The sequence below is a fragment of the Plecotus auritus genome (assembly GCF_963455305.1).
Source record: "Plecotus auritus genome assembly, chromosome: 2".
NCBI lineage: Eukaryota > Metazoa > Chordata > Mammalia > Chiroptera > Vespertilionidae > Plecotus > Plecotus auritus.
Window position 1 is genome coordinate 131,006,548 of NC_137771.1, and position 13,673 is coordinate 131,020,220.

Consider the following 13,673-nt stretch of genomic DNA (forward strand, 5'->3'; position numbering starts at 1 on the left):
AATGTGGCATTTATTACTTATTTTCAAGGGAAAATAAATATCCATTTAGCTTATTTTCTTCCCTTGATTTTTGTTTACAAAATGCCCCAATACTATAATAATTTAAAAATAAAATCAAAACAGACAGTAATTTGAAAATAAATACAAAATTTACTATTAAATGTAATAAAACTATATTTTAAAATAAAATGAATGCTAAACAAAACCTCTATAAGTGGGCAATGTTCTTGTTTACTCTTAGTTCATATTAAAAACTTGGTGTCCATGGTAAAAGCAATAGCTTCATGCATGGGCTACAGATATGTTCATGTTTGTGAAGACTATCTTCATTAAAAATTTAAATGACAACCATACATTTTAATTATGTGTAAAACAGAACTACACATCTAGTATAAGCTAGGATGTGACAGTTTCATCTAAAATAGGTTTCTGATTTGACACGAAAAAATTAACTCCAATTCCTGCAAGTTTACTTCCTTGGCTGTACATTTCTAGAAAATATACAACACAAAAAACAATAAAACAAGCTCAAAGAATGAAGGGATCAAATATCATTATCTAGCATATTAATTAATGCCTTTTATGCCATTTTAAAGGCATTTTCATGCAAATTATTAGTTTATTCTTAGGCATGTATAATAACACACATCAGTAAATAGCAAATGGAATGATAATACTAAATTTTTAGTGCTACATATTTCTTTATGCAAATAGAAAACATATTCTAAGTACTTTACAGAATACTTTGACTAACATAATTAGGACCTTTTCTTTGTCCTAGAAGATTATATAACTTGAATTTTAAAATGTCATTGTTTCTTACTAACTCAAGAAAAAATAATAAAAAACATGACCATATTTCTAGCCTCACCTGCCTCAAAAATAGTTGTTCTCTGTCATTAAAAATCACCCAAAGAACTTGTAAATTCAATTATTTGATGAAGCCCTAGCAATTACTTAGAATTGCAAAAGAAAAAAAAAATGACAGATTTTTATTCACCTTTTAATAACAAACTTTGTCATCAAAAGAAGTTTCAAACACACAGATTCAACTTTTTGTATTTACAAACACTATGCTTTTGAATTAAAAATAATTTTGACTTAAGCTATAAAGAAACACCTTTCCTCAAACTTTCTCTAATACAGCCTTCAGTGGAGTCCAATGCAATACATATAAATGGACAAAATAAATGGAAACTTCAAAGTCCCTGAAAATAATGATAATGATAAGCAGTAAGTAAGCATCATCTCAGCCATTTCATACAGACAGAAGAAGCATCCTAAAATAATAAAATACAGTGGTAGCATTAATGGGTTTTGAGGTCCAACAATTAAATTCTAATACCAGTTCTGCCAATTATCAAGTATGTGTCTCCAAACAAGTTAGTGAACTTCCTATAGGCTGTTTCTTGTTGGTGAAACAAAGGTACTGTATCAGAAGTCTGGGAGGATCAACTGAAGCAATGTACATCAAGTGCTTAACACAATGTCTAGCATTGAAAATACCCTGATTATTAGCTGTAGTTTATATTATTACTAGAGGCCTGGTGCACGAAATTCATGCATGGAGGGGGAGAATCTCCTTAGCCCAGCCTGCATCCTCTCTAATCTGGGACCCCTTGGGGGATGTCTGACTGCTGGTTTAAGCCCGATCCCGGAGATCAGGCCTAAACTGGCAGTCAACATCCCTCTCACAATCCTGGACCACTGGCTCCTAATCGCTCACCTGCCTGCCTGCCTAGTTGCCCCTAACTGCCCCCCCCGCCTGCCGCCAGCCTGATCACCCCTCACTGCCTCTGCGTGCTGGCCTGGTCACCCCTAACTGCCCCCCCCCACCAGCCTAGTTGCCCCTCACTGCCCCCCCTGCCAGCCTAATCTCCTTCAACTGCCCCCCCCCCTTGCTGGCCTGGTCAGAGGCAGCCATCTTGTGAGGGCATGAGGGTTAATTTGCATATTACCTCTTTATTATATAGGATCATTATATACCCTGGACCATTTAAACTGATGACTTTAGTGATAAAAAATGTAAATGTGAATTTATTTCTTCTGTAGCTTACTTTTTACACCCAACTTGGCCTCTTCTTCCTAGATGAGCTTTATTTACATTCCCTTCTCCCTAGAATCTTAACAGTTTACCTGTTATATAAAATGTTTAATATTTGAGCTTATACTCTTTGAGGACTAGACACCTTTTTAAATTTTAAGCTATTGCTGCTCAAGCTTTTGAAAAGATTAAGAAAGTAGTATGAATACCCTAACTGAAAAGTAAACACTTCCCACACCCTCTTTTCCTTGTCCTGATTTTTCACCATAGTATTACCAACTTTTAACATACTATAAATTAAATTATTATAGTTTTCTATCTTCCAATATTAAAATACAATCTCTATAAAGGGTTTCTGTCTTTCCCCATGCCCTCCTCCTCTCTACCCAGCACCTAGATTAGTATTTGCCATATTTGTTGAGTGGATCTTCTTTTCATTGTTTTCCTTTTGTAATATCCTCCCTGGGTTATGATTTATGCATGCTTTTGCTAAATTTTAAGAAATAATTTGATACCGCTTTGGCCATAAAAATACAACTTTGATTTTCTTCCCTCTTTTGATGGGGTTAAAATTTTAGATCTGTACATTATAAATTCTAACACAATCCTACTTCATTATCTATAAAGTTTTACCTGGACATTTAAAAATATTTTTCCTTCTTTTAGGAGAAGTCTCAATCATTAAACAAATGTATGTCAGTTTGGAGCAATAAATTCTCAGGTGAATAACTCTGGTTTGAGCTCTGGAGATAGTCATTTTATATAATTTGTAATTGGTGCGTTTACTGAAATTATATACGTAACACTTTGCATTATCAATTTGGCTGGTTGGCTTTCTCTAAACAGAAGGTTGAACTTAAGCACAGGATATCAAAATGACACATCAAAATCATACATACATATATGCACGTAGATATATTTTGTACCACTTTACCACCATCTGCTAGGTAAAGACTGCAAAGTACATAAACATTAAAATATTTAAACTCTGAAATCTTACTTTTTTATCCTTAAGAGTAGAAACATCCTTATTCTTCATTTGAAATCATAGTTACCAAGAATATAAAAAAGTTAATGTATATTGCTCTGTTTCTTTTAACTTTTAAGATGAAATAGAAAATCCTAACACTATAGGGCTCACTCTGTGCTTCAGAAAGCTGAATGAGAAGGGCCTGAGCTTGTATCCTGTAAACAAGTGTAAAGCAAATTTTGCAGGTATGTATATGTGTTTGTGTGCATACACAGGTACACACACACACACACACTATTGTTAATAAATCTATTTTTCAGGGGTAAAACAAATCTTATACAGTACCTTGCAATCATCTTTAGAACAATCACATTAGTTTCATCTTACTAGGAAGACAGAAAACAATAATAGAAGGAAAGGATAAAGCTGCAAAATTATTTGTGCAAAGTGCATGTTGTACAATTCGAAACAAATCAACAAATGTGTTGGCTATGATAGTCAAACACAAAGATGATTTACACAATTAAAATGAGCAAAAATTCTAGCACATTTTGTTTCCCCTTAAGATGGCAGAGTAGGTAAACACTGTGCTCACCTCCTCCCATGACACATCAAAATTACAACTAAATTATAGACCCACCACTCCTGAAGACCAGCTGAACAGAACTCTTATAATAGGATATAAAAATTACATAGCAAATAAAGGAAATTACATAATTAAAAGCTCCTGATAAAAACTGCAGGGGAGTTCATCTACCTAAACCCACCCAAGGCTATATCTATTGTGAGTGGCTAGAACAAATCAGAACTCCCATGCTGTAAAACCTATGCCAGTAATATGGGTCTACTGTGGATACAATAACTTCTATGCTCAAGTAAGAACATGAACAGTAAGCAAAATTATCTTTCACCTCTTTGTAAAGTGTTCTTTTCTCTGTTCTAAGGGATGTGTAGTCCATTTTCCCTTTTATCCTCTAACATCCTTCAGCAACCTCTCATGACACTTTACCATTTATCACATGAAGCTGAACTATTTTTAGGTTTATGTGCTGTTTTAATTTAAAAAAAATGTGAGTAGTCATTTTCCTTAAAAAGTTATTTTATCCTTTTAGAGTAAGTATGTTTGTTTAAAAATATTACATTTAAATTAATCAGTGTTTTTGAGTGTCAGCAACCAGGATAGTATAACACTGCAGAAAAATGACATTTATTCAGAGGTACCAATGACTTTTATAAAGAAAAGGTAAGAAAACAAATACAATTTTAAGTAATTAGTGATACACATTTTACCTATTTTAATGGCATTTCTATAGGGCTACAAAAAGATGAATTATCTGGTGCCCAAGTGAAAAACTGTGGAGAACTTAGGAGAACTAGATTTAAGTCACATTTATTCACTCACTAGGAATATGATCTTGTGAAAGTTATAAATCTTTCTGATATTCATAGTTAGGTTGAGGATCAGAATACTTGCCTGACCCACATTGCTAAAACGATGTGAGGGTAGAATTAGTATATGTAGATAAAAGCATCCATACACAGTAAAGTGTTACACAAATTTAACTTCTGGAACTAATTTGGAAACCATCTCCTAAGATATACCTCCTAGCGTAACTGGTTCTATAGAATGTACATGGGCTGACACAGGTCATGCTAGAGATCTGCATCTCAAAAAAATATTTTTGCATGCTCCCCCGTGTTTCCTAACAGTCATTAAACATTACAAAATTATATTTGATTACTAGGGCAAAGATCAAGGTAGGAGGGGTGATTAGGGACCATCTTTCTAGATAGTTGAGGCTTTGAGCATGTGTGAGATTTTCAAGAGAAGAGAGCCAAGGATACAGAATACATTTTTTAATTTGGATATGAGAGAAAAAGAGTAACACAACCAGTAAAGTCTGGGTGACAAAGGAAAGGTACTTGCTGTCAGTCACACCTGGGAACAGGTCATTGGCCAGAATAGGTGTGGCCACTACAAGTGTGGGGAGATTTGCGATATTTAATCTCCTGAACAAAGGAGTTCACTCTTGGTTTGCACTCTTGCTCTCTTGTGTTTTTGGGACTCTTGTTGTAGGGGCACCCTCTCTTCACTCCCTTACATTTACCCACATGGCACACGGCCACGTGTACACCACACAATGGACTGATGGACTGCAACTGGTCTAATGCTAAACAGGACCCAATTCCACCATGGAACGGAAGCTCTGGACACTGGCTTTGCTTTTAGCTCTGCTGAATCCCAGCTGCACATCTTCCAGACTGGATTAAGGGAAATTGGACTTTGGAAACTGAGGGATGTAATTCCAAGAAAATAAAGCTTTCTACCACATCTCATCCTCCAGTGGGGGCCTCCGGAAATGCTTACTCCAGCAGTACTCCAAGAACACCATTTCCACTAGCAATGGAGACAGACCATCCACGCTTTTCTTCAGTAATAATACCACATAACTACCACAAATAATCACAATTAACTAGACAGATACATTTCACAAATATAATAGGAATGAATTATACATTTATCATTAGGCCAACAGAAACTACATTTGTATAATAATGGATGATTCTTACAAATGGTTATACTGAAGCCACTGTTTCCAAAAACACACTGTTCATGGCTCTACTTTTTCTACTTTCCTCTGGAGAAACAAACTCTTCTTTTGGTTGTAGCATCCAAACCAAACCATATTCTTGGAAGCCCTTAAATTATTATAGTGAACCGGTAATTACATTATGGCTTAATTTTAAGAAATCTTCTGGAGGTATTCAGGTGCCCTTTTCACAAATAAATGAAACACTGACTACTCAGTTTGACCCTGTGGGATTTTGAGTTAGAACAGCTTAATAGAAAGTGATGGAGATGGAAACATCTCACTTATAGAAGATCTAAGCAGCTTTCTGGCAGGCAGGAGATATTCATTGGGAGGGGGAGCTAATTTCTATTGAGACCCAGAAGGAAAAAAAGTAATTTGTCATTCATCATTACAAATTTCTTTTAGACATAGAATTCTCTAGTTAATAACACTGGCATCAGATAAAAGGAAACAACTAAATTTATTTTTTAAGATGGAAGAGAACCAACTGTTTTGGACTGATTATATAAAGGACTATTTTAAAAGAAAGGTTTTAGATATGAAAAATTTTCAGGCCAGTGATTTCATTCTTTCCTACTTGCAAAGCTGTTCCCTAGGAAAGCAAAAGATTTGCTAAATGAGATAATGAGTGTAAAGTTCCTACAGAGTACAAGGCATATACTGTTTGTAATAGATGTAGATCTTATTAGGAAAGTCTGTTCAGCAAGTATTCAAACAAAAGATTCTAGTATATTAATTTAAAATTCTACAAAAGTACAAGGTATTTTTATAATATTTTATCGATTTTACTTTTCTACCATTTAATTAAATATGTCTCTAAGGAAAAAAAAACAATAGATTATAGTAATTCTTTGTGATTTAATTATTTAGTTTCAAACAGCTTCAGGGGTTCTTTCACCATTAGGTACTTGTATCATCCATCTATCCTTCCACGCATCTATCTCTCCATATATCCGCCTGTCCGTCATCCATCCATCCATCCACCTGTCTGCTCATCCTTCTACTCATAATTATCCTTTCATCTATTAATCCATCCATCCATCAAATATTTAGTACCTTTTTTATAAATTGGTAAAAATTATCATCTTAGGCACAAATGTTTTCCCCCATTAGTGATACAATTACAAAGTAATCATGTACTATTTTCAAAGATATAATAATGTTTCTCATTTCTTTTTCTCACATAAGAACAAGCAATAGAGGACAGGAATCTTGACTGAGCTACTATTAGATGCATTTCTGTAACCAAAGGAGACCATCACTGTGCATCTGAGCTATGAACCAAAAAACAGAAATGATGTTGAACATCTCAGAGGGCTGAACACTGAACAGCACTCAGCTTTTTAAACAAAACAAAACAAAACAAATAAAACCCCCACAAGAAAATCTAAATCCATTTGTGTGTAGTAAGGGCTTGCTCATTATTCAGTGCTTAGTTTTATGAATACATATTAAGCCAACCTAAAAGTGTTAACAGCAGTTGAAATATTTTAATCATGCAAAATGTTTTTCTTTGTGATTCATCTCAAATTCATGGGTAGGAAAATGACCCTAATTCATAGGCACTTCATTGACAGCAAAGGTGGGGTATGCATCTGTCATTATCATTAAGTCACAGGGATTGTTGAACAGTGTTTAACAATGAAAAATGATCAGAATGACCACTAGATAATGTTTACAAGTATTTCTATCCTCTGGAAACTAAAGAAGTCTAGCCTACGCAATGAGTGTACATCACTTTGAAGCTAAAGAAACAAAAGGAGAACCTAAAATAAATACAAAATTGTTATGAGGATTAACAGTCTCTGTTCACATAAAAACCGTTATCATTAAATTGCAGCATAGAGTAAAAGCACACACACACACACACACACACATATAAACATACATAAACACAAGAAAAATATTATTCCATTTACTCAAAGTCACTGTTGTAGGTCTTTTCAGAAAACCCTGTATTTTTTTTTTTCACCAAAACATCTATAACGTGGAAAACAGAAACATTAAGTTGAAATGCTCTACTTTTTTAATCAAGAAATTAACCTTCATATATAAAATCTTGAAAGAATGTATCATTTAGCTAATCGTAAATTAAGTTCTTTGTTTTCATTTGCTGCATAAAGTGCAGATTCTAATAAGCACAGTGTTACATAACTGAGCTTCAAAGGCTTCTATAAACTAAACAACTCATAGCAAATCTCCGCCTTCGGTGATCACACTCCAGTGAATCATCCATGTGAGCTTATTTGCTCATTAAGAACTCTGTGTATAGGTTGCAAATGTCAGAGTCTAAATTTACATTTTAAAAAATTACATCGTGCAGCAGTTTAATGAAAATATTTCAAAGATCTCAGGTCAATTCCAAATATTTACTCATCTGTTCCGGGAATCTTAAATATTTTTGGCCTGGATTCATATATTCTTCACAAGCTGCACTTTATGATCACTCCACTTAACATCTCAATATTATAAGTTTGAAAATGGACTGCTAGTATTTCCACCCCCACCTCATCAGCATGCTGACAAATAATTTAAAAGCATTTGATTTTAGAGTTTAAGCTCTCAGTACGATATGAATCTGTACATACCAAAGACACACACCTTATAAGTAAACTGTAAGGGCTTAAAGTGTACTTTAATATTATACAGTCAACCTAAATTGATGTGCTGCATCAGTGGAGTTTAAGTTTGAACACAGACCACAACACATTTATATTCTACTCTAGAATACAGTAAACACAAAAATTGACTTGAGTTTTACGTTTCTTTCCTGTGTAGGATGGTGACAAGGGTGCTGATGGGAATAATTTGTGAGGGGTGCTGGTGGGTTACTGAGGGAAGTTAGCTGATGAGAGAGAAGCTTATATGAATTTTTTTGTGTGTATAATTTTCTCTTGCTACCTATTTCCCCAGAACTAAATCATTTTGAACATTACAGAAATAAATCTTCATCAGTAATACTTCTACTGCTACCACCACTCACCACATCTGTAACCATGAACTGAGGTTCTATGGTACAGTAGAAAGAGCATAGGCTTTGCAATACCCTGCTCCACCTTGATCAGCCGTGTGCTGGAGGAAAGTTGGTAGTTACTTAAAGCCCTCAGTTTACTCATCTGTCACATGAGGTTATACAACCTTGCACATAGAGTGGCCAGGAATATTAAACTAGATACTTCATGAACATGGCCAATAAACAGAAGGACCTCAAAAAGAGGTCCCCTAACATCAACACTCTAACCCCACATCACTCAAAATGTGGCAGCATCATTTGTATTGTTCAGAGTAGATAAGAAAGGGGTTTGTCCTTGGGGGCTCAGCAATTTTCCTTTTGATTCAGTGCTGGTTTGATAATGCTGTAAGTAAATAAATATGACGGAAAAAATACAATGTTTTTGATTATATCAAGGGATATTGTCTCTCTTTTTCCCTACTGCTAAGGGATGTGAAGCCATAAGCAAATATAACACATCAGAAAAAAAAGTATATTATCTTCCTAAGCATGAAACTGATCGCCTGCCTACTTACCCGTTCTATTTAGATGTCAGTTCTGCAATACCCCCATTGCTGTTTACTGTATGACAGAACACTAAAGATTAGCAACTATAAAGACCGATGTGAGGCAGTGTATAGGCAAAGCATTTTTGCTGCTGTTATTTTCTAGCATACGGCTGCAGATTCATTTTGCAGAAACGATACTATGACCTATAGTCATCACCATGAAGGTCACTTTCAAGAACTTAGTGATACAAACCAGACTTCTCTCTTAGTTTTCCAAATGTATCAAGTTATTTTGAGGGATCGTTAAAAGCATCCATAAAGTGTTTCCCTTACCTTGCCTGGCATTACCCCCAAATAGCTCCCCTTACAACAGTTTCTTGGGAACAGTCATCAACTATTCTTCACAGACTTGAGTGAAAGCTGATGTCTTGCTATTTGATATACAGGCTCAAAAAAATGGAACTGCTCAAGAATTCTGAAAGGTTACTACTGCAGGTTTACATTTCACAGTGACAGAAGTTCAAATGACTTCTTTAGAAACTTTAAATTTGTTCTGGCACCAAATCCTGCTTTCCAGGGAATTAAAATTGTGATGAATTTCTTGACTTGATTAATACATCCAATCTTGCCACTGTGGATTCTTTACAGGGAAAATCTGTATTCAATTCACTGGCTCAGCAGTTGGAAATACCAAGGGAACAGAACACTTGGTTAAAGTAGGAAAATACAGTCAAGAAAGCCTAATTTTTCTGTAATTTCTTTATCTAAAATGATTCTATAATGCTGACCTACAATGTTGTTTAAAGGTATAAGAATAAAGTCAGGAAGATGAAAGGCCAAAGCAAAATGAAATTTGAAAAATGCTAAGATAATAAAAGGACTCTTAAAAGCTAAGCTTAGAACAGCAAGAACCTGAAAGAATAGATGTATCAGCTGCTCATGGTACAACCATAAGAGATTAATAACAGAGAACTGTCTTACTCTAGTACTCCTTTATCTTCTTATGAACAGGTTAGAGGCAAAAAAAAGCCAAAAAAAAAACCAAAAAAAACAACAACACAACAATATATTTTTTTCATGTTTCATGTTAAGTTTGGAGTTTTAGATTAAAATTATTATCTTATTGAAGAATAAGGGAGATACATGCATACAAAGAAAAACTAAAGATCTGTATCTGAATGAAAATTCAATATGAGCAGAAGATGCGATAGCTGCCAGTAAAGCTAATGTAACCACAGCTCTAATAAGAGAGCAGTATCAAGGCTGAGGGAGGTAACACGGCACTCCATGTCACACTTGCCAGACCACATCTGCAATAATCCTGTGTTTTCCAATCTGGAGACACAATGTGAGTAAGGGGAATGTGAACCATGAGGGGTGTATTGTGATAAGGGAGATCTGATGGTCAGAGGTCTAGAAAGTAGCATGAGAATCTAGTAAAGAAACTAGAGGTATTTGGTCTGGAAGAATGACTAGGGGTGATACTGTGAGGAGCATGTCAAATGCCTTTCTGACTTGCAAAGCTGGCATGCAGAATAGGCACTAGGCCCAGAGTACAGAACTTAGGCTTTTGCATTTAAGACTTTTTTTTAATTAAAAAACTTAAATTGCTTACCTTGTGAAATAGTGAGATTCTTAGAACTAGAAAATGTTCTGATAATGGTTAGTTATTATTTGTGGAGGAATTTATAGATGAAATATCTGCACTAAACTGGGTCACTGGAGTAGAAAACATCACAAAACCCAGGAGATGTGATGATTTCTATCTAAAACTTTAGGCTGAATTGGCTAACATATAGTTATTTAGAAGGTGTGGTTTAAAATACCCTGGAGATACTCTCCTACTTCCCTCCCCTCAAGTAAAAATCGTGATCATTAAAAAAAGATAGTCCATTAGATATCTTAGTCCATTAGGTCTTGCATACTTCTTTCATAAATATACTGTTATGAAATGCAAATGTCCCCACAGGAAGCAGCAACATATGGGGATTAGCTATAGCTTGTTGACAAAAGACATGAATGAGAAAGGCTACAGAATTAAGTGGGCAGAAATCCCAAGAAAACGAAGTCCTGGTAGGAATCAAACCAACAATGTTTCCTAGAGGTTGTCCTAGAAATCCAATAGATGACTGAGGCTTCAACTACTGCATCTAGGAAGACATGGCCCAATTTTCCAAGGTGTCTATATCATTACAGCTTTTAATGAGTACAGTGTCTGAAAGGGGTCAAAATGTGAAGCATTCAGTGTACATTAATGAAAAGAGTTTCTGCATAAGAGGTGCTTATATAAATCACTAAATTTCAGAAGATTTGATTTATGTCCTTTCTTTAAAACCAAACTAGACTTTCATGTACAGTGTAACTTTGTATCACTAAATAAAATTAACTTTTGGGTGGGTTCTACTATGTAATTGTATGTTTTCACTTATTAATGTTTATTAAAGTTACATAGATTTCATATAGGAGATCAATGTAGCTTGGGTGAAAAATTTTCTTCTAAAGATCATTATTCAAATTTCTTTGTTATACTAGTTATACTCCTTGCTTTGCTAGCTCAGTAATAATAACATACCATTCTTCCTATTGTTTAAAGTGAAACTTTAGCCCTGGCTAGTATGGCTCAGTTGGTTTAAGCATCATCCCATACACAAGTTTTGGGTTTGATTCCCAGGTAAGGAGCATGTACGTAGGTTGGGGGTTCAATTCCCAGCCAGAGGCAACCCATTAACATATCTCTCTCCTATCTCTCTCACATAGATGTTTCTCTCTCTCTCACTCTCATCTTCTCGCTCTCTAAATCAATTTTTTAAAAAGTGAAAGTTTATATTTTCTCTTCTATACCCAATGTTCAAACAATTGCTGAGTTCTTTCACTACAAGAAAGTGTTTCACATGCCTCTTTCTATTCTATTGCCATTACTTTAGTTTATGCACTAATTATCTTTTATGTGCACTACAACTTCTCATAATTAATATCTGTGCTTCCAATCTCTCTCCTCAAGAAAGTCTTCTACACACTCGATACATGAGACTTTTCCCAAAGCATACATTCTTATCAAATTCCATCATTATTCAAATTCCTTTGTCATATTTTCTATTATCCTGACTAGTTATACTCTTCCTTGCTTTGCCAGATAAGTAATAATAACATACCATTCTTCCCATTGTTTACAGTGAAACTTGATTCCTGGCTAGTATGGCTCAGTTGGTTGAAGCATCATCCCATACACAGGTCTCGGGTTTGATTCTCAGGTAAGGGGCACGTACATAGATTGTGGGATCGATTCCCACCTGGAGGCAAGTAGCTCTCTAGCTCAAAACCTTCAGTGACTAACCATAAACTATCATAAAAAGCCTAAACTAATTAATATGACACTGAAATCTTCTATTATGTGATCTTGATCTATCTTTTCTGCCTAGCCCTTAGTATTTTTATGATCATCATTCTCCAATTAATCCATTGTGCTGTCCAATTATCTAAGAATCTACATGCTTTCCTACAGCAGAAATGGCCTTCCTCAACATTTCCTACTATAATTTTATCAATTTCTCAAGGTCCAGGCTTAAAATATTTCCCTTAAGAAATCAAGCAAGCAATCTTTCTCTCTCTCTCTCTCTCTCTCTCTCTCTCTCTCTCTCTCTCTCTCTCTCTCTCTCTTTCTCTCTCCTCTCTCTCTGCCCCTTGTTCCCTCCCTCCCCTAATCAGGCTTACATCAATCAAAAAGTCAATCTCATTTATTTATTTGTTTTTTTCTGGTTATCTGTTCTCCATTGGAAGATTCCTGTACCTTTCCCATTTGTTGCATTATGCCTTACATGATATTTTACTTTTATACATCTCTTCTCCCTGACTTGAGGGTCAAGGACAGTGCTATAGAAAGATTGCATTAGATTCCAAGTGTTCTGTAAATGTATTTTGGTTTGATTATATTTTAATTTGATCATAATAAAATGTATTTTATTATATTATATTATTAGATAGAGAAGGATTTAACCTGGGGGCATTATGTTAGCAGTTTGGAGCTGAGAAGGGTCATGTAGGAGCTGTGACAGGTCTGGTATTTGTTTGCATTCTTCATGGAAATGGTGAGGTGAGAACATTTGTTTCCTGGGACAGTACAGTCTTTTTTAGAGCAGATAATATTATCACACTGATGTTCTTTATCTGTCTCTTTGTGCATACACAACACAAAAGAAAATCTGCAAAAGTAACTTCATTCTTGAAAAAGAAACAAAAAAATAATACCTATTTGCCTTTGTTGTATCTGAAGGTGACATTTGAAAACAGGGCCATTGCCTTGCAACTGCAATAGGTGCAAGGCTTGGACACTGCTGACACCATGTAAGTTGAAAGCAGAAAGATAGTGAATCAGGGAACTTAATGATATTGTCACAGTGCTGGGGTCACACTACCTCAGGGCTTTTATTATGTGGAAAACACATTCCCCTTGCTGTTCCAGCCACCTGGAGCAGGGGAGGGTATCTTCCTGTAGCTACAGAGACCCTGACACCTAGGACTTCACGTTGGCATCAGACATCTTGCTCGGGTGGCAGACATTAATCAT

At 35.3% G+C, this 13,673-nt stretch overlaps 1 protein-coding gene across 1 annotated transcript in view; it reads right to left on the reverse strand.

The window, feature by feature from the left end:
• Window positions 1–13,673, reverse strand: part of GBE1 (1,4-alpha-glucan branching enzyme 1) — a 385,578-nt gene that overhangs the window by 20,631 nt on the left and 351,274 nt on the right. The gene's annotated exons all lie outside the window — the stretch shown is intronic.